The sequence below is a fragment of the Leucoraja erinacea genome, chromosome 1 (assembly GCF_028641065.1).
Source record: "Leucoraja erinacea ecotype New England chromosome 1, Leri_hhj_1, whole genome shotgun sequence".
NCBI classification, from domain to species: domain Eukaryota; kingdom Metazoa; phylum Chordata; class Chondrichthyes; order Rajiformes; family Rajidae; genus Leucoraja; species Leucoraja erinaceus.
In genome coordinates, this window is record NC_073377.1 from 136,550,040 (window position 1) to 136,572,234 (window position 22,195).

Genomic DNA, 22,195 nt, shown 5'->3' on the forward strand with positions numbered 1-22,195 from the left:
AGGGCCATTGTCTCAAGTCTTCTACAAGTACCTTAACACTTCCGCTTGTGTAATGCACCATCTTCCATAGAATCATCAAATAACTTCAGCTTTTCTTCATACCACTGGATGTGTCTTTTGCGTTCTTCCTCAGATGGCTGCGAGTCCATCAGTGCTTTCTGCTTATCTCCAATCTCTTTACTGAAGCCCTATATCTGGCTTAGCTTATATTCCACCTTGTTCACGTTGTCATCTGATTCCATAAGTTCATTCAGGCCATTAAATAGCTTCAGTATATTCCTCCATAACTTGTTACTTTCCTTCACGGTTTCTTTCAGAAATACAACTCGGGCCTTCTCAGTGAACTTAACTTGTCTCCTTGGCCTTTCATCGCCACCTTGTGGCTCCTCTGACTCACCTGCTGCATGGATTTAAACAGGTCTTGGCAAATTGCCAAATCTTTAAATTGAACGAACAAGGACTTTTTCAATTTGCTTTAGTCTTGTTGATAAACATCGAGCAGAATATACCATAACATTAGATAAGAAACTATAACAAACTGGACTTTCAGACTACAATTGGGCAGCAGCCACCCGACAATCAAAATTCAATTTGTGAACACAAACATTTTTAAAAAAGAGAGGCAAACAATTGGGCTGGAGCCACCTGACAACCTAAATTCATTTTGTGAACACAAACTCGTTAAAAAGGAGAGGCAAACAATTGGGCCTCAGCCACCCGATAACCAAAATTCATTTTGTGAACACAAACTTGTGAAAAAGGTGAGGCAAACAAATGGACAGCAGCCACCTTACAGCCGCATCGAAGGGACTCACCGTGGAATAGACTTGCGTTCAGTGTTATTCGCAGCTCAGAGAGTCGTGACCCTCACGCTTCTTGTGTCTGGCAGAGACTGAGTGAGGGACTATGCTTCCGGGTTTTATTGTCCCGCCCCCCTCCGCCGCCAGCGGGGGCAGCGGAGAGAATGGGGAATTAAAAAAAAACATTAATATCTCTCTGATTTTTTATCGATGGGAAAAATCCTCCAGTCTTGGAAGGCGGAGAGGGGCTCTGAGCGAGGTGGCCAAAAATGACGGCCGTAGGCGGCGGCAATCGCTCAGAAATTGCACCACAACGAGCCAAAAGTGGTCAAGATCAGACTTTTAGTAATATACTGGACCAAGTGCAGACCCGTTGGGTCTGTTCCCCCAACGTGCGGTTGTGGGGGGGAGGCGGAATGCAGCGTCACACACACTAACTATCGCCCCCCCCCCCCCCCCCGCACTCACGCTAATTACCCCCCTTGATATTATATTAATATTATTAATTTGCTCCTTTTACCCCATAACCACCCTATCTACTGACGCATAGCCCCCAACTTGCAGTCACATCTAGAGGGGGGGGGGGGGCGGGGGTAGAGAGTGAGGGCAGAGAGAGAAGGGGCAGAGACAGAGAGAGAGACAGAAACACAGAGAGAGGGGCAAGAGGGAGAGGGGGGGGGGGGGGGGGGTGGAGAGGAGGCGAAGAGGGATGGTGGGTGAGGGGGGCAAAGGTGGGGGAGGAGGGGAGGAGAGAGAGAGAGGTGAGAGTGAAAGGGAGAGAGAGGGGATGCTGAGAAGGGGGTGATGGGGGGGAGGTGGGGAGCAGGAATGGGGAGGGAGGGGGGAGGGTGGAGAGGGTAAGAGGGCAGGGGGTATGGAGTGGAAAGGGTTTAGGGGACGGAGGGAGGGTGGGGAGGGGATGGAGGGGAGGAGGGGGGAGAGAGTGGGGAGAGGGGGGGAGAGAGTGGGGAGGGGGAGGAGAGAGGGGGAGGGGGGAGAGAGGGGGGGGGAGAGGGGGGGAGAGAGAGGGGGAAGAGGGGGAGAGAGAGGGTGTGCTGAGGGGGGTGAGCTGAGGGGAGGGGGAGAGGTGGGGAGCAGGGAGGGTGGAGGGAAGGGGGTAGGGGTGAGTGGAGGGGAGGGGGGTTTAGGGGAGGGACGGTGGGGGGGTTTAGGGGAGGGACGGTGGGGGAGGGGATGGAGGGGAGGAGGGGGAGAAAAAGACGGGAGAGAGAGAGAGAGAGAGAGGGGGGGAGGGGGGGGAGGGGGGGGGGGGAGGGAGGGGGGGGGGGGGGGGGAGGGGGAGGGAGAGAGAGGGGGGGGAGAGAGGAGGGGGGAGAGAGAGAGAGAGAAAGGGAGAGAAACAGGGGGGAGAGAGAGAGAAAGAGAGAGGGATAGGGAGAGAAAGGGGTGGGGAGAGAGAGGAGGGGAGAGAGAGGGAGAGAGTTCCTTTTTACTTCAACCCAAACCCCCCAAACAACCATTTGCAGGCAGTGCTTTTTTACTTCAAACCTCCATATTGCAGAGACTGATTGAGGCACACCACCTCCTGGTTTTATAGTCCCTCCCCCTCCCTCCAGCAGGGGCAGCAGAGAGAATGGTGAATTTTTAAAAAAACATTAATTTCTCTCTGATTTTTCATCGATGGGAAAAATACTCTGGTCCAGGAAGGCAGACGTGGGCTCTGATCAAGGCGGCCAAAAATGACGGCCATAGGTGGCGGCGTTCTCTCAGAAATTGCAGCACAGTGGGCCAAAAGCGATCAAGATCAGACTTTTAGTAATATAGAGATAGAAGATCGCTAGGTAACTAGCTAGACTGAGCTACATACAAGTTAGCTCGATTTCTAGCTAAATGGCTACATACTGGCTAGCCAGAGTGACATACTGGATAGCTATATAGCTAGCTAGACTGAGCCTGCACACCTGGATAGCTAGATAGCTAGCTAACTAGAGAGCTACATAATGGATAGCAAATATAGCTAGCTAGATGGCTACATACTGGATAGCTAGATAGCTAGCTAAACTGAAATAACTAGCTATTCCAGTATGTAGCTCAATCTAGCTATCTAACATGTTGTCCGGTATGTAGCTCAGTCTAGCTTGCTATTTAGCTATCCTGTATATAGCCATTTAACTAGCAACCTATTTATCCAGTAGGTCGCACGGCCAGCAGGCTATCTAGCTGTCCTGTGTGTAGTTAGCAGGATCTAGCTATCCAGTATGCTATCTAGTAGCTAGCAGGCTATCCAGTATGCAGCTCAGTCTAGCTAGCTACCCAGCTATCCAGTATGAAGCTCATAGCTAGCTACCTAGCTATCCAGTATGTAGCCATCTAGCTAGCGACCTAGTTATCCAGTATGTAGGCATCGAGTGAGCTATCCATGTATGTTGCTCAGTCTAGAAAGCTATCTAGCTTTCCATTATGTAGATCAGTCTAGCTAGCTATCTGGTGATCCACGATATAGCCATCTAGCTAGCTTCCTAGCTATACAGCATGTAGCCATCTAGCTAACTATCTAGTTATCCAGTATGCAGCTCAGTCTAGCTAGCTATCAAGCTATACAGCATGTAACCATCTAGCTAGCTATCTAGTTATCCAGTATGCAGCTCAGTCCAGCTAGCTATCAAGCTATCCAGTATGCAGCCTAGTCCAGCTAGTTACCTAGCTATCCCGTACGTAGCCATCTAGCTGGCGATCTAGCTGTCCAGGTATGTTGCTCAGTCTAGCTAGCTATCGAGCTATCCAGCATGCAGCTCAGTCCAGTTAACTACCTAGCTATCCAGAATGTATCCATAAATCTGGCAATATAGCTATCCAGTATGTAGCTCAGTCTAGCTAGCTATCTAACTATCCAGTATTTAACCATCTAGCTAGCTACCTAGTTATCCAGTATGTAGTGCAGTCTAGCTGGGAACTTAGCTATCCAGTATGTACCCATCTAACCAGCTATCTAGTGTGTGCACCTCATTCTAGCTAGCTAACTAGCTATCCAGTGTAAGTTATTGGGGAAAATCCTCCAAAATTATGGAAGAACTCAGATAAGGACATGGACATTTTTAAATCAGGTTTGCTGGCTGCAACGGAAAAAACCCCAATCCACAAAGGAAGAACCAGTTTCGAACCTGTCTGTGGGCCTGGGCATTACACCACTGTGTGGATGGTGTGAGCAGGAAAGGCTGAGACGGAGATAACGAGATTATCTTGGAAACACAAAGGAAGGAACTGAGCCTCAGCAGACGGGAATAAACAGCCCAACAGCAAAACATATCACCATTGTGGATGTCCCATCCATCGGGAAAATGGGAGCCCATCTAGGCGATGGGATAACGATCAGGCTGAGGGATCATGACATCAGCAAACCCCTTATCATCGGAAGCCTATTGTTCATGCCAGATCGAAACTGGGAATCATCAAAAGACCCTTTTGTCCAGAGGACCACCTGGGGGGTTTCAAGGGAGAAACTCAGGTATAAAAAGCAAGAGTCAAGCCAGAAATCATTCTCTCTTTCTGCTCTGCTGGACAGCTCGTGACCCTGCATCAATCTAGTTGTAAGTACCCTAGTGATCTGGTGAAGTTCCCGAAATAGGATAGAGGTTGAGAGAAGAAAGGGAAAGGGGGAGTATACTTGCAAGTAAAAGTGTGTAAAGTAAGTTTTACGACGTGCCCGATAGTTTTCCCTCCATAGTCTTAGTTTAAAGCATAAGTTTAGCCACGTATCATGTAGTGTTGGTGAGATTCAATTTTTCATTGTTTAATAAAGCCTGTAAATTTTAGACTTGCTTTGAGTCCGGCTTGGTTTCTGTTTTCTCTCTTTGGCACACTCTGGTCAAGTCAACCTTTTATCATATCCCACCATAATTCCGAGGTCTAGAACCCAGGGGAATTCCTTTTGTTGTATTCTCTCACTTGGGAACCGCTCAAGTGGAGTGGTGGCCGATTGACCCTCCGACAAGGGAGAGAATAACTCGGGCAGTGGGCCCGGAGTGAAGTAAAGGGAAACCAAACCCCTACACCAGTATGTAGCTCAGTCTAGCCAGCTACTTAGTTATCCAGTATGTATCCCAGTCTAGCAAGCTATCTGGATAGCTAGCTAGGTAGCTAGCTAGAGAGTTACATAATGGATAACAAAGTTAGCTAGCTAGATGGCTACATACTGGATAGCAAGGGAGCTAGCTAGACTGAGCTACATACAGGATAGCGAGATAACTTTCTAGACTGAGCTATTTATTGGATAGCTAGATAGCTACATACTGGATAGCTAGGTAGCTAGAGAGCTACTTAATTGACAGCTAGGTAGACTGAGTTACTTAAAGGATAACTAGGTAGCTAGCTAGTTGGCAACATACTGTATAACAAGGTAGCCAGCTAGACAGCTACATACTGGATAGCTAGCTAGATAGCTAGCTAGAGAGCTACATACTGGATAGCTAGACAGCAAGGCAGACTGAGCTACATATGTGGTATCTAGGTAGCTAGCTAGACCGAGCTACATACTGGATCACTAGATAGATTGCTAGATGGCCACATATTGGATAGTTGGATAGCTAGCTAGACTGAGCAACATTCCTGGATAGCTAGGTAGCTGGCTAGAATGAGCTACATATTAGTTAGAGACATTTCTAGTTAGACGGCTACACACTGGATAGCTAGATATCTCGCTAGCCAGAGCGACATACTGGATAGCTAGGTAGCTAGCTAGACTGAGCTACATACAGATATCTAGGTAGATAGCTAGATGGCTACATACTGGATAGCTAGGTAGATAGCTAGACTGTGCTACATACAGGATAGTGAGATAACTTTCTAGACAGAGCTACCTATTGGATAGCTAGATAGCTAGCTAGATGGCTACATACTGGATAGCTAACTAGACTGAGCTTCATCCTGGATAGCTGGATATCTAGCTAACCAGAGCGACATACTCAATAGCTAGGTAACTAGCTAGAATGAGCTACACACTGGATGGCTAGATAGCTACCTAGTCTGAGCTACATACAGAATAGCAAGGTAGCTAGCTAGACTGAGCTACCTACCTGACATCTAGGTAGCTAGCTAGAAATCTACATAATTGATTGTTAGATAGCTAGCTAGACCGATCTCCATACTGGGGATAGGTAGATATCTAGATAGAAAGATTGACATACTAGATACTGAATGGCTAGATCAAAAGGCAGACTGAGCCACATATTTGACAGCTAGATAGTGAGCTAGACTGAGCTATGAACCTGGACAGCTAGGTGGCTAGCTAGTCTGAGCTACATACTTGTTAGCAAGATTTAAAGCTAGATGGCTACATACTGGGTCGCTAGATATCAGGCTAGCCAGAGCAACATACTGGAGAGCTAGGTAGATAGCTAGACTGAGCTACATACCTGGATAGCTGGGTCACTAGCTGGACTGAGTTACATACTGGATAGCTAAGCAGTTAGCTAAACTGAGCTACAAACGGGATAAGCAGGTCGCTAGCCTGACAGAACTAAATACTGGATAACAAGGTAACTAGCTAAGGTACACAAAAAAGCTGGAGAAACTCAGCGGGTGCAGCAGCATCTATGGAGCGAAGGAAATTGGCAACGTTTCGGGCCAAAACCCTTCTTCAGACTAATCAGGGGTGGGGGGGCGGGGAGAAGAAAGGAAAAAGGTGGAGGAGCCCGAGGGCTGAGGGATGGGAGGAGACAGCAGGAGGACTGAGGAAGGGAAGGAGACAGCAAGGACTAACAAAATAGGGAGAATTCAATGTTCATGCCCCAGGATGCAGACTCCCCAAGCGGAATATGAGGTGCTGTTCCTCCAATTTCCAGTGTTGCTCACTCTGGTCATGGAGGAGACCCAGGACAGAGAGGTCGGATATGGAGTGGGAGGGGGAGTTGAAGTGCTGAGCCACCGGGAGGTCAGGTTGGTTATTGCGGACCGAGCGGAGGTGTTTGGCAAAACGATCGGCCAACCTCCGCTTGGTCTCACCGATATAGATCTGCTGACATCTAGAGCAGCGGATGCAATAGATGAGATTGGAGGAGATGCAGGTCACACCTGGAATGACTGCTTGGGTCCTTGAATGGAGTTGAGGGGGGAGATAAAGGGACAAGTGTTGCATCTCTTGTGGTTGCAAGGGAAAGTGCCCGGGGAGGGGGTGGTATGGGAGGGAAGGGAATAATTGATAAAGGAGTTATGGAGGGAGCGGTCTTTGTGGAAGGCAGATATGGGGGGAGATGAGAAGATGTGGCAAGTGGTGGGGTCACGTTGGAGGTGGCAAAACAGACGGAGGATTACTTGTTGTATGGTTACGTCGAGCAATCCTTGTTCAAAACCTTGAAGAAGGTAACTAGCTACATGGCTACATACTGTATAGCTTAGTAGCTAGCTAGATGGCTACATACTGGATAATTAGGTAGCTGGCTAGACTAAGCTACATAATAGATAGCTAGGTAGCTAGCTAGACTGAGCTACATACTGGATAGCTGTATTGCTAGATAGATGGATACATACTGGATAGCTAGTTAGCTAGCTGGACTGACCTACATACTGGATAGCCAGATAGTTTGCTGGACCAAGACACCTACTGGATTACTAAGTAGCTGGCTAGACTGAGCTACATACTAGATAGCTAGGTAGCTAGCTAGACTGAGCTACATACTGGATAGCTAGATGGCTGATTAGATGTCTACAACTCCCATTTGCTGATGCTGGAAAATGTGCTGGAGTAACTCCGTGTGTCAGGCAGCATCTGTGGAGGGAATGGACAGATGTTGTTTCAGGTCAAGGTTTGAAGTCTAACACACTCTGTTCCTGGGTAGATTTAATTTTTCCCCATTTACTGGTGTCTTATTTTCCTCGAAGAGGCAGCCAGCATCATTAGAGACCCACACCACCCTGGCCACGCTCTCATCTCGCTGCTATCATCTGGAAGAGGGTACAGGAGCCCGAAAACCGTGACCCCCAGGTACAAGAACAGCTTCTTCCCAACAACCATCAGGCTCTTGAACAATACAATACAATATGGTTTTATTCGTCACATTGCACATAAAGTGCACGTGAAATGGATTTGCCAGCAGCGGTACAATGATAAAGAACACACAATACACAATTAAAAATTGAACACAAACATCCACCACAGCATTCATCACTGTGGTGGAAGGCACAAAAATTGGCCAGTCCTCCTCCATTTCCCCCCGTGGTCGGGACCCCAACCCTCCGCAGCCGTCGCTGCGGGCGTCCAGATGTGCAGGCAGGTAAAAGTCCAGGTAAGTCCAGAGTCGGATTTTCCCCACCGGAGACCGCGGCTTAAGGCTGGTGTAGGTCGCAGGCCGGCGGTCTAAGATTTAAGGTCCCTGCCGCGCCGCAGCCAGAAGCAGCACAGACTGCAGGGCCAGCGGTCGGAGCTCCCCTCCACGGCCGAACGCACTACTCTCTGCAGAGCCTTCCTGTCCTGGGCAGAGCAATTCCCAAACCAGATGGTAATATTTCCGGACAAGATGCTTTCCACAGCCGCTGAGTAGAAGCACTGGAGGATCCTCGGAGACACTCTGAATTTCCTCAATTGCCTGAGGTGGTAAAGGCGCTGCCGCCTTAGTCACGAGTGCTGCGGCGTGTGATGTCCATGTCCTCAGAGATGTGGACTCTCAGGTATTTAAAACAGCTCACCCCATCCACAGTATCCCCATTTATCCTCAATGGAGTGTACGTCCTCGGATGATGTGCCCTCCTAAAGTCCATGATCAGCTCCTCAGTTTTTTTGATGTTCAAGAGGAGGCTGTTGTCCTGACACCAGAGTGCCAGATCAGCCACCTCCTCCCGGTAGGCCTTCTCATCGTTGTCTGAGATCAGGCCCACCACCACAGTGTCATCAGCAAACTTGATTATCGAGTTGGAGCTGAACCTAGCCACACAGTCATGTGTGTACAGGGAGTACAATAAGGGGCTGAGGACGCAACACTGGGGGGGGATCCTGTGCTCAGGGTGAGGGACTTCGATGTATTCCCTCCCATCTTGACTACCTGGGGCCTGGCGGTGAGAAAGTCCAGGGCCCAGGCACACAGGGAGGTGTTGAGCCCTAATTCCAGTAGCTTCTCGGCCAGTCTGGTGGGGACTATCGTGTTGAAGGCTGAACTGGTCTATGAACAGCATCTTCATGTAACCCCCCTTCTGGCTGTCAAGATGAGAGAGAGCGGTGTGCAAAACCTGGGAGACCGCATCGTCTGTGGATCTGTTCGGACGGTATGCGAATTGTAACGGGTCCATGTTGCGAGGGAGGAAGGCGCAGATGTGTTTCTTCACCAGCCTCTCAAAGCATTTCATGACTACCGAGGTGAGGGCCACCGGACGGTAGTCATTCAGACAGGCTGGGGAGGCATTTTTTGGTACCAGTACAATGATGGATTTTTTGAAGTGGGCAGGGACATGGACTTGTCCAGGGAGAGGTTGAATATTGTAGTGAGCACCGGAGCTAGCTGCGTAGCACAGGACTTGAGTACTCGCCCCGAGATGCCATCGGGGCCTGCTGCTTTCCTCATGTTCACCCGTGTCAGAGCCCTCCTCACATCGTGCTCGGACAGCGAGAATGTGTGCACATTCCTCCCTTCAGCTTCGTTAGCCAGCTCGCTGGCGGTATTGTCGATAGTCGGCAGACCTGGAGTGGTGTTGCCCATCTCAAAACGAGCGTAAAAGGAGTTCAGGTCATCAGCTAGGGAGGTGCCGGCACTTGCGGATGAGGGTGGGGTGCTCCGGTAGTTGGTTACAGTCCGTAGCCCCTGCCACAGGCGTCTGGTGTCCTGCTGCTCCATCTGTGACTCCATCGTCCCTGTGCCTCCTTTTTGCGTCCTTCACCGCCCTTCGCAGTCGGTAGGACTCTACCTTGTAGACGTCCATATTTCCTGATGCCAGGCCCGTGTTGTAGGCAGCGCTGCGAGCATTCAAGGCAACACGAACGGACCTGCCTACCCAGGGTTTTTGATTCAGAAAGGTGCTAACCCTTATCGTGGGGATGATGTTGTCGGTTATTGTTGTGATGAAGTCCGTGACTGCTTCCGCGAACTCACTGACGTCACTGGAACTTGCTTGGGTCATATTCCAGTCGACATCGCTCAGTGCATCTTGCAACATGGCCTCTGACCACCGCTTTACGTCCCTCGTCTCTACCACTTCCCGAACTATCCTCTGTCTATACTCCGGCAGCAGGAAAATGGCAGCGTGGTCAGATTTTCCTAGGGGAGGGAGTGAAACGGCCTTGTAGCCCTTCTGGAACGGCGTATAGCAGTGGTCCAATGTTCTCTCCCCCCCTGGTGGCACACGTGATGTGTTGGTAGAAGTTCGGCATGACCTTCTTGAGATTTGATTTATTAAAATCTCCAGCCACCACCATAACCACATCCGGGTACTTGTTTTGATGTCGACATAGCACATCGTGTAGGGCCTATAGTGCCACGTCGGTGTCTGCCTGCAGTGGAATGTAGACGGCTGTGATAATCACTGAGCTGAACTCCCAGGGAAGTTAGAATGGGCGACATGAGATCGTCAGGTGCTCCAGGTCCGGCAAGCAGGAACGTGAAAGCATCTTGATATTTCCAGGGTTGCACCAGTTGTTATTGGTCATGAAGCAATTCATGACCAAGCGATTGGTTATTCATTTATTGCATTATATATTTTATCTTTCTTTGTCAAGCTTAATCCTCCTCTGTTGACTTCTAGAGATTTTAGTTTAATTTAGTTTAGTTTAGTTTAGTTTATTATAACCATATAACCATATAACAATTACAGCACGGAAACAGGCCATCTCGGCCCTACAAGTCCGTGAAAAGCTTTATTGTTGAGTGCTATCCAGTCAGTGGAAAGACTGTACATGATTACAATCAAGCTATCCACAGTGTAGAGATACAGGATAAAGGGAATGACGTTTGGTGCAAGATAAAGTCCAGTAAAGCACGATTAAAGATAGTCCCTGGGTCTCCAATGGGAGGTCAGGACTGCTCTCTAGTGGGTGGTAGGATGGTTCAGTTGCCTGATAACAGCTGGGAAGAAACTGTCCCTGAATCTGGAGGTGTGCGTTTTCACACTTCTGTACCCCTTGCCAGATGGGAGAGGGGAGAAGAGGGAGTGACTGGGGTGAGATTGGTCTTTGATTATGCTGCTGGCCTTGCCGAGGCAGCGTGAAGTCAGAGAGTGATACAGCGTGGAAATAGGCCCTTCGGCTCAACTTGCCCACACTGGCCAACATGTCCCAGCTACACTCATCCCACCTGCATGCGTTTGGTCCATATCTCAACAAACTTGTCCTATCCATGTACCTGTCTAACTGTTTCTTAAACGTTGGGATAGTCCCTGCTTCAACTACCTCCTCTGGCAGCTTGTTCCACACACCCAACACCCTTTGTGTGAAAACGTTACCTCTCAGATTCCTATTAAATCTTTTCCCCTTCGCCTTGAACCTATGTCCTCTGGTCCTTGGTTGTTCTACTCTGGGTAAAAGACATAGAAACATAGAAAATAGGTGCAGGAGTAGGCCATTCGGCCCTTCGAGCCTGCATACCATTCAATATGATCATGGCTGATCATCCAACTCAGTATCCTGTACCTGCCTTCTCTCCATACCCCCTGATCCCTTTAGCCACAAGGGCCACATCTAACTCCCTCTTAAATATAGCCAATGAACTGGCCTTAACTACCTTCTGTGGCAGAGAATTCCAGAGATTCACCACTCTCTGTGTAAAAAATGTTTTCCTCATCTCGGTCCTAAAAGATTTCCGCCTTATCCTTAAACTGTGACCCCTTGTTCTGGACTTCCACAACATCGGGAACAATCTTCCTGCATCTAGCTTGTCCAACCCCTTAAGAATTTTGTAAGTTTTTATAAGATGCCCCCTCAATCTTCTAAATTCTAGCGAGTACAAACCAAGTCTATTCAGTCTTTCTTCATATGAAAGTCCTGACAACCCAGGAATCAGTCTGGTGAACCTTCTCTGTACTCCCTCTAAAGCAAGAATGTCTTTCCTCAGATTAGGAGACCAAAACTGTACGCAATACTCCAGGTGTGGTCTCACCAAGACCCTGTACAACTGCAGTAGAACCTCCCTGCTCCTATACTCAAATCCTTTTGCTATGAATGCTAACATACCATTCGCTTTCTTCACTGCCTGCTGCACCTGCATGCCTACCTTTAATGACTGGTGTACCATGACACCCAGGTCTTGTTGCATCTCCCCTTTTCCTAATCGGCCACTATTCAGATAAAAGTCTACTTTCCTGTTTTTGCCACCAAAGTGGATAACCTCACATTTATCCACATCACACTGCATCTGCCATGCATTTGCCCACTCACCCAGCCTATCCAAGTCACCTTGCAGCCTCCTAGCATCCTCCTCACAGCTAACACTGCCCCCCAGCTTCGTGTCATCCACAAACTTGGAGATGTTGCATTCAATTCCCTCGTCCAAATTATTAATATATATCGTAAATAGCTGGGGTCCCAGCACTGAGCCTTACGGTACCCCACTAGTCACTGCCTGCCATTGTGAAAAGGATCCGTTTACTCCAACTCTTTATTTCCTGTTAGCCAGCCAGTTCTCTATCCACATCAATACTGAACCCCCAATACCGTGTGCTTTAAGTGTGTATACTAATCTCTTATGTGGGACCTTGTCGAAAGCCTTCTGAAAGTCCAGATATAACAAATCCACTGGTTCTCCCTTACCCACTCTACTAGTTACATACTCGAAAAATTCTATAAGATTTGTCAGACATGATTTACAGGTACCTTTCATAAATGCATGCTGACTTTGTCCAATGATTTCACCACTTTCCAAATGTGCTGCTATCTCATCTTTAATAACTGACTCTAGCAGTTTCCCCACTACCGACGTTAGACTAACTGGTCTGTAATTCCCCATTTTCTTTCTCCCTCCATTTTTAAAAAGTGGGGTTACATTTGCTACCCTCCAATCCTCAGGAACTACTCCAGAATCTAAAGAGTTTTGAAAAATTATCACTAATGCATCCACTATTTCTGCAGCTACTTCCTTAAGTACTCTGGGATGCAGCCTATCTGGCCCTGGGGATTTATCGGCCTTTAATCCATTCAATTTACCTAACACCACTTCCCGGCTAACCTGGATTTCATTCAGTTCCTCCATCTCATTTGACCCCCGGTCCCCTGCTATTTCCGGCAGATTAATGAAGGTACAGGTTCCTTAGTGAAGACAGAACCAAAGTAGTTATTCAATTGGTCTGCCATGTCCTTGTTCCCCATGATCAATTCACCTGTTTCTGACTACAAGGGACCTACATTTGTTTTAACTAATCTTTTTCTCTTCACATGTCTATAAAAACTTTTGCAGTCAGTTTTTATGTTCCCTGCCAGTCTTCTTCCATAATCTATTTTCCCTTTCCTAATTAAGCTCTTTGTCCTCCTCTGCTGGACTCTGAATTTCTCCCAGTCCCCTGGTAGGCTGCTTTTTCTGGCTAACTTGTATGCTTCATCTTTTGTTTTGATACTATCCCTGATTTCCCTTGTTATCCATGGATACACTACCTTCCCTGATTTATTTTTTTGCCAAACTGGGATGAACAATTGTTGTAGTTCATCCATGCAGTCTTTAAATGCCTTCCATTGCATATCCACCGTCAACCCTTAAAGAATCAATTGCCAGTCTATCTCGGCCAATTCACATCTCATTCAAAGTTACCTTTCTTTAAGTTCAGGACCCTTGTTTCTGAATTGACAATGTCACTCTCCATCCTAATGAAGAACTCAACCATATTATGGTCACTCTTGCCCAAGGGGCCACGCACAACAAGACTGCCAATTAATCCTTCCTCATTACTCAATACCCAGTCAGGAATAGCCTGCTCTCTCTTGTTGGTTCCTTTTACTTTTCACCTTGCTACCTATTGCTTCTACCCTCATTTTACACCCCTCTGTCTCTCCGCTCACACATTTAAGAAACCCTTTCCCTTTAACTCCATCCTCAACTATCCCATTTGACACCCCACCCCCCTTATTCAGTTCAAAACCACCCATGTAGCAGTGGCTCTGTGTGTCTACCCGATCTATTCCTCTTATGATTTTATACACCTCTATGGATCAAGGGCAGTCCTGCAGTACCAGCAGTGGACAGCAGATGGTGGTGCTGCCCAGGGAAAGCTGCAGGGCAGGAGCCGCAGTGGTTGAGAGTGGGCAAAGTGCTAAGGCAACTAGAGAGCACCAGAGGATGAAAAAAGCGGTGAACATTCACCCCACTGCCAGTAGCCAGATGCCCCCGGCACCATGGTGAGGGTGAAGCCGGTGAGTTGATGGGGGAGAGAGAAAGAGCATGTGGGAAGCAGGGAGGGAGAAAGAGAGAGGTGGGGGAGAGATGGTGTGGAGGGGCGGGGGTTATGGGAGAACAGGAAAGGTTGACTGCAGCCCTCTGCAACTCCCTGGTTAACCTATCCCTTCCCACCCAAACCACCCCCTCCACAGGTACCTTCCCCTGCAACCACAGGAGATGCAACACCTGTCCCTATACCTCCTGCCTCGACTCTGTCCAAGGACTCCAACAGTCTTTCCAGGTTAGGCAGAGGTTCACTTGCACCTCCTCCAACCTCATCTACTGTATCCGTTGTTCCTGGAAACTATAGGCCGGTGAGCTTAACATCTGTAGTTGGAAAGTTACTAGAGATATTCTGAGGGATAGGACATACAGGCATTTGGATGGGCAAGGGCTGATTAAGGATAGTCAGCATGGTTTTGTACGGGGGAGGTCGTGTCTCACAAATCTAATTGAGATGTTGTGTACATGGATTCAGTAAGGCATTCAACAAGGTTTTGCATGGTATGCTGTTCTGGAAGGTTGGAGCACATAGGATCCAAGGTCAGACTGGACTGTATGCCTGTGACTAGTGGTGTGTCTCAGGGTTCGGTGCTGGGCCCGTTACTGTTTGTCATCTATATCAAAGATTTGGACGAGAACATGCAGGGTAAGATTAGCAAGTTTGCTGATGATACAAAAGTGGTATTGTAGATAGTGAAGATGGATCTTGATCGATTGGCCAGGTGGGCGGAGGAATGGTTGATGGAATTCAATACAGAGAAATGTGAGGTGTTGCATTTTGGAAAGTTTAACATGGGCAGGACCTACACAGTAAATAGTAGGCCTCTGGATAATGTTGTAGAGCAGAGGGATCTAGGTGTGCAGGTGGTTCCTTGAAGGTCGAGTCGCAGGTAGGTAAGGTGGTCAAAAAGGCTTTTGCTATATTGGCACATTGGCCTTCATCAGCAGAGTATTGAGTATAGATGTTGGGAGATCATGTTGCAGTTGTGTAAGACGTTGATGCCACATTTAGAGTATTGTGCTCAGTTCTGGGCGCCATGTTACAGGAAAGATATTGTCATGCTGGAAATGGAGATGATTTACATGGATGTTGACAGGACTAGAGGGCCTGAGCCAGGGCCGGCCTTCGGAGGTGCGGGGCCCAACTGGGAAAATTTTTCATAGAAATATAAATAAATAATTATAAATGAGTCACATGTCGTGAGTAATATGACAGTCAGTCGGCTTTAAAAAAAACTTAAACCGCGCATGCGCAGATTGTTCTCTCCGTAAAAATAAAAATTAAAATTAAAATAAATAAAGATACAATTCAATTTGCCGAAGGCTTTCAAGTCTCCTTTGTTCTGAATTACTGAATGGGTGGGGGGTGGAGGATGATGGCAGGTGGAGAGATGGTGGGAAAAACGGGAGCACACGGGACAAGTTGAATCAGTTGTCTTCTTATCGAATGACAAAACTAGTTCAACTTATCAAGGGAGCAATTCAAATTCCTTTCACAGCGTGTGGGGCGTCTAGCCAGGGGTAAAGTTGCGGGGAGGGTGGGAGCATTGAGAAGGAGGGGGTCGGGGTTCATGCCAGTAACCCACTCACTCACCGCTACCGTGGCGCTCAGGGCGCGGAGCCACCGCATTGTGGCTGGGGAGGGAAGCAGCTCACGTGGTTACGAGCTGCCGCCATCACTGGACAGTAGAACCGACTGCCATCTCAGTGCCCGTTCACCACTGGCAGTGCTCGCCGTGTGAACAGTAATGGGACCAGCTTAAGAGCAAAGATCATAGAGCGGAGTGGGTCAGCGGGTGATGGATAACATCACAGTGGGCGGTGGAGCTTACTCCTGTGTCAGCTCGCACAAGGGATCAATTGAGGTTACTCACACTGACATATGGAGTAAGCTCCTCCACCCGCTGTCCTGTTATCCATCTCTTGACCCGCTCTTGAGCAGGATGATCCCCGGGCCGACCCCCTCCTTCTCAACGCTCCTGCCCTCCCCACAACTTTACCCCTGGACAGACCACCCACATGTTCTGAAAGGAACTCCCTCCACCCCCCACCCCCCAGAAGGCGCTGTCCTTTTACAGCCGCTTCCCACTTTAGAGCCGCAAGGTAATATCTTGCCCAAACTCAGTTGTATCTTTCTATCTCAATAAATCTCACAAAATATGCCATTGTTTCAGCCACATTATGACAAAATATAGAATGTAGGTTATTTGTTATCAGTCACCCCATCCCAGAAACAAGAGTATTTAAAGAAGAACATTTATTTTACTAATTTACGAGCATGTAACGTACAGAGTCCGTTGATCCATATCCAGAAGTAATTGCATAAAAGGTATTATTGTCTAATACATTTGGTGTACAATGATAATCCATCTCAGTACTCATTTAAGCAAATCCCAAGCAATAGATAATTTTTCCCCACCCCCAATCCCCCTCGCCCGATCTTCATTGAACCTACCACTTGTACCAGAGTACAGAGGAGATTTACTAGAATGTTGCCTGGGTTTCAGCAACTAAGTTACAGAGAAAGGTTGAACAAGTTAGGGCTTTATTCTTTGGAGCGCAGAAGGTTAAGGGGGGACTTGATAGAGGTTTTTAAAATGATGAGAGGGATAGACAGAGTTGACGTGGAAAAACTTTTCCCACTGAGAGTAGGGAAGATTCAAACAAGGGGACATGACATGAGAATTAAGGGACTGAAGTTTAGGGGTAACATGAGGGAGAACTTCTTTACTCAGAGAGTGGTAGCTGTGTGGAATGAGCTTCCAGTGAAGGTGGTGGAGGCAGGTTCGTTTTTATCATTTAAAAATAAATTGGATAGTTATATGGATGGGAAGGGAATGGAGGGTTATGGTCTGAGCGCAGGTATATGGGACTAGGGGAGATTATGTTTTCGGCACGGACTAGAAGGGTTGAGATGGCCTGTTTCCGTGCTGTAATTGTTATATGTTATATGTTATATGTTATATTTGACCAATCTTATACTTAGCTGCTGTAACGTTTCCTTCCTATCTAAATCTCTGTGTAACATCTCTGTCCCTATCTTCCAATTTCCACTTTGAAATAAAATACAACTTTCGACAACATCTTCGCAGCAGGATCGCTATATAAATGCAAATATATGGTATTTAATCCTAGCATCCCCCCCCCCCCTCTTACCACCACACAAGAAGCGTAACTTGAAGCGCTTGCATTTGGAGAAGTTCGATACGGACCAGGAATGAAAATTAATAGCTATGAATCGATTAACAGCGAGCTACGAGGTTACATTGAAACGCCTGTCAAAGGGCTAAGAAACAATCCTGCGTTGACAGCGTATTCTGGTTAAATATTCTTTCCACAGAAATCTCCTATTTCACTTTGAAATTATATTTATTTATAACGGTTTGTAACATCAGTAACCACCTTAATGTTTGTGCATTTAGTACCGGGTATGCTTGAACAATTTATTGTAATGTACTGTATCTTTTTAAAAAAACGACATCAACCAGATGTGAAAATCACACTGAATCGAACGATTATTGAAAATGCGTGGGAATCGACTAATCACGATCCTGCTGCAAAATGTTTGTCGAAAGTTGCATTTTATTTCAAAGTGGGAATTTGAAGATAGGGACAGAGATGCTACACAAAGATTTTAAATTCGGAAGACCTCTTGGGTGAACCTGCACAGTGAGACAGGGCTTGAGGCAGCATCTATGGAGTGAAGGAAATAGCCAACGTTTCGGGCCGAAGAAGGGTTTCAACCCGAAACGTTGCATATTTCCTTCGCTCCATCGATGCTGCCTCACCCGCTAAGTTTCTCCAGCATCTTTGTCTACCGCAAAACGTCAATGATTTCGGGAATACCGAGAGAGCTAGAGAGAGACGAGATGGGGAGCGGGAGAGAGAGAGCGCGCAAGAGAGAGAGGGAGGGAGAGAGCTAAAGACAGAGAGACACAACGTGGGACGGTAGGTAAATTGAATGACTAACCTGCTGCACACCAAGAAGCTCACCAAGAAGAAGTCCTCAATCATGATGGTGAGTTTTAAGAAATTCTCAATGTGTCATCAATGCATCGATCTACATTCCTCAGTAAATGTAATTGTGTTTTGAACAAGTATTAATGACGCCACGTGAATTGTATTCAAAGGAACGCAGCGTCATTAATACTTGTTCAAAACACAATTGCATTTACTGAAGAATGTGGATCAAAGCATTGATGACACATTGTATAACTACTTAGAAACATAGAAACATAGAAATTAGGTGCAGGAGTAGGCCATTCGACCCTTCGAGCCTGCACCGCCATTCAATATGATCATGGCCAGATACACCACATCCACTGGTTCTCCCCTATCCACACTACTAGTTACATCCTCGAAAAATTCTATAAGATTCGTCAGACATGATTTACCTTTCGTAAATCCATGCTGACTTTGTCCAATGATTTCACCACTTTCCAAATGTGCTGCTATCCCATCTTTAATAACTGACTCTAGCAGTTTCCCCACTGCCGAAGTTAGACTAACTGGTCTGTAATGCAACTATTGGCTGTTAACAAGTGCTATAGTAGTAGTTAACACATCGTTTGTGTCTGATGGCCATGCCATGGTTGTTATTAATGTTCGTTTTGTAAAAAAAAAGTATGGCAAATGTTTTTTTTTAATCTTTATTTAACAAAGCTAATTTGTATTTCCATATGAAATACTGAAAATTAACGCAGGGCCCCCCTTGGGCGCGGGGCCCAATTTGGAAAAATCGGTCCAATCGACTTAAGGCCGGCACTGGCCTGAGCTATAGGGAGAGTTTGAGCAGGCTGGGACTCTATTCCTTGGAGCGCAGGAGGATGAGGGGTGATTTTATAGAAGTGTATAAAATCATGAGCAGAATAGATCGGGTAAACCCACAGAGACTCTTGCCCAGAGTAGGGGAATCGAGGATCAGAGGACATAGGTTTAAGGGAAAAGATTTAATAGGAATCCAAGGGGTAACTTTTTCAGACAAAGGGTGGTGGGTGTATGGAACGAGCTGCCAGAGGAGGTAGTTGAGGCTGGGGCTATCCCAACATTTAAGAAACAGTTAGACAGTTACATGGACAGGACAAGTTAGTAGAGATATGGGTCAAATGCGGGCAGGTGGGACAAATGTAGATGGGGCATGTTGGCTGGTGTGGCAAGTTGGGCCACTAAAGGGCCTGTTTCCACGCTGTATCGCCGTATTTATTGGTTTGTATCAGGCAAAATACCAAATGAAACCAGAGGAAGAGATAATTGAATGTCAGGATTGGAATCATGTTGCGAGCGGATGAGGACTTTGATCAGAGTTCATTTCGTTTGAACGCTATTGTTAAGAATGCTTAAACCCCTCGTTATATTACTGTGAAGTAGATGCCATTAAGGTGTTAGCAGTCCAAAAATAGTTCATTGTTAGCCTGTGCAATTAATCTAGACAATTTTAGCTTATGACAATGCAATATAAGAGGTTATAAATATCTGTTCTGTCCTAAACACAATGCAATCCGTTACAAATTTATCTCACAACCCATAAAGATGAGCATTTTATCAGCTTAAACTCTGTCTGAACCTTGTGACAGCAAAGATAGATGGAGATGAGAAGGGAACCGATGATTGATTGGGGCTATTGTTTGTAAATTGAGAAAGATCAGTACGCAACACGAAGAGAACTGATTAAAAAAAAGACACAAAGTGTCATGGAGTCCACCTGCCCATGTCTGCCCCATATCTCACTAAACCTGTTCTTTCCATGTACCTCTCCAAGTGTCAATTAAATGCTGTTATAGTACCTGCATCAACTATCTCCTCTGGCAGCTCGTTCCACACACCCATATAACCATATAACCATATAACAATTACAGCACGGAAACAGGCCATCTCGACCCTTCTAGTCTGTGCCGAACACATAATCTCCCCTAGTCCCATATACCTGCGCTCAGACCATAACCCTCCATTCCCTTCCCATCCATATAACTATCTCCAATTTATTTTTAAATGATAAAAACAAACCTGCCTCCACCACCTTCACTGGAAGCTCATTCCACACAGCTACCACTCTCTGAGTAAAGAAGTTCCCCCTCATGTTACCCCTAAACTTCAGTCCCTTAATTCTCAAGTCATGTCCCCTTGTTTGAATCTTCCCTACTCTCAGTGGGAAAAGCTTTTCCACGTCAACTCTGTCTATCCCTCTCATCATTTAAAAAACCTCTATCAAGTCCCCCCTTAATCTTCTGCGCTTCAAAGAATAAAGCCCTAACTTGTTCAACCTTTCTCTGTAACTTAGTTGCTGAAACCCAGGCAACATTCTAGTAAATCTCCCACCACCCTCTGTGTGGAAAAGGCTGCCCCTCAGTTTTCTTTTCCCCTTCATTTTAAACTTATATCCTCAAGTCTTTGATATTTTCACCCTTGGAAAAGGTTCTGACTGTCTACCCTATCTACAGTACAGTATGCCTCTCATAATTTGATACCGTTTTGTCAGGACAAGGTGTGCCGAAGGGCCTGTTTACATGCTGTACAGTTCCACGACTATCTCAGCTTTGTCCACTGGCATGGATAAGATGGGCCAAAGGGCCTGTTTCCGTGCTGTACAGTTCTACGACTATCTCAACTTTGTCCACTGGCATGGATAAGATGGGCCAAAGGGCCTGTTTCCATGCTGTATAGTTCCACAACTATCTCAGCACAAGTGGCATGGACAAGATGGGCCAAAGGGCCTGTTCCGTGCTGTATAGTTCCAGGACTATCTCAGCTTTGTCCACTGGCATGAATAAGATGGGCCAAAGGGCCTGTTTCCGTGCTGTACAGTTCCAGGACTATCTCAGCTTTGCCCACTGGCATGGCCAAGGTGGGCCGAAGGGCCATGGATGGACATTCTGCTCTCTGATGGCTCCATCTCATCATTTGGACACCATGTTTGGCCTCTGCTGTAGAGTAAACCCATGTCGTGATGGACCATCAGGAGGGGGTCTGGTATTGCTGAGTGCCCCCTATAATAGAGCAAGGTGTGTTCATTGTGTAAGTGGTAAAAAGCAAACAACTGCAACTGCTGGTTTAAACTCCCATTGTCCTCCCCCCACTCCAAACCGTCTCCTCCTCTCTCCCCCTGCAACTGCCTCCAAGGAGGAGTATGCCGGAGACTGCAGGGGAGAAGGAGGAATAAGTGGTGGTGTGGATAAAGGGACGGGAGAAGGAGTAATGATGACGGGACAAAGCAATGGGCCGATAGGTAGAAGCAGCAGCAGATGGGTAGGGAGGTAGCCCCAGGGTGACCAAGCACGTCCCATTGGTGGCAGCAGCCCAAAGAGAGTGCAGACCCCAGGGGCTCGAACGTGAGCCGCAAGAACGGCCCTGTCACCAGACCCTGCAGCGGGTGATGAAGGGCTCGCTGGTGCACCTTGCAAGACAGGGGTGAGGTCGGAAACCAGGGGTCTGAATGGTTGTGGAGACGGTGGGAGCTGGGGATGGGTCGGCAGCTCTGTCCATTATATCCGGCAGCTGACAAGGGTCTCGACCCGAAATGTCACCCATTCCTTCTCTCCAGAGATGCTGCCTGACCGGCAGAATTATTCCAGCATTTTCTGTCCATCGACCGAGTTTAAACCAGCATCTGCAGTTCCTTCCTACACATCTGTTATAAAGGGGTTTGTTAAAACGAGGGTTTATTGTACATAAGATCTTTAGCAATTTTTCTTGACTTCTTTCACTAGTGCCATTTTGTATTCTCATTTCACCCAAATTACTTTTTAACCTCACAGTCTCAGGGTTTGGAAACAGGCCCTTTGGCCCAGTGATTCTGTTAGTGATCAAACATGTTTTAATCTCAGCGCCGTATCAAAACCCGGGAGACAGCCCTTGGAGGCCAAACAGAAGCACAGTGTCCCCAGATCACGGAAACATGACAGGCCCTTTGTCCCACCGAGTCCGCACCAAACATTTGCACGACTCCTCTCTCAATCTCAAACTCATTCCCCCAAATTGCCACAACCGTCCATTCACAGACACACTCACGCAATGTACCCAGTGGCCAAATTTACCCATCGACCAGCATGTCTTTGGGATGTCATCAGCCCATCAAGTCCCTAGTTTAAAGATACAATG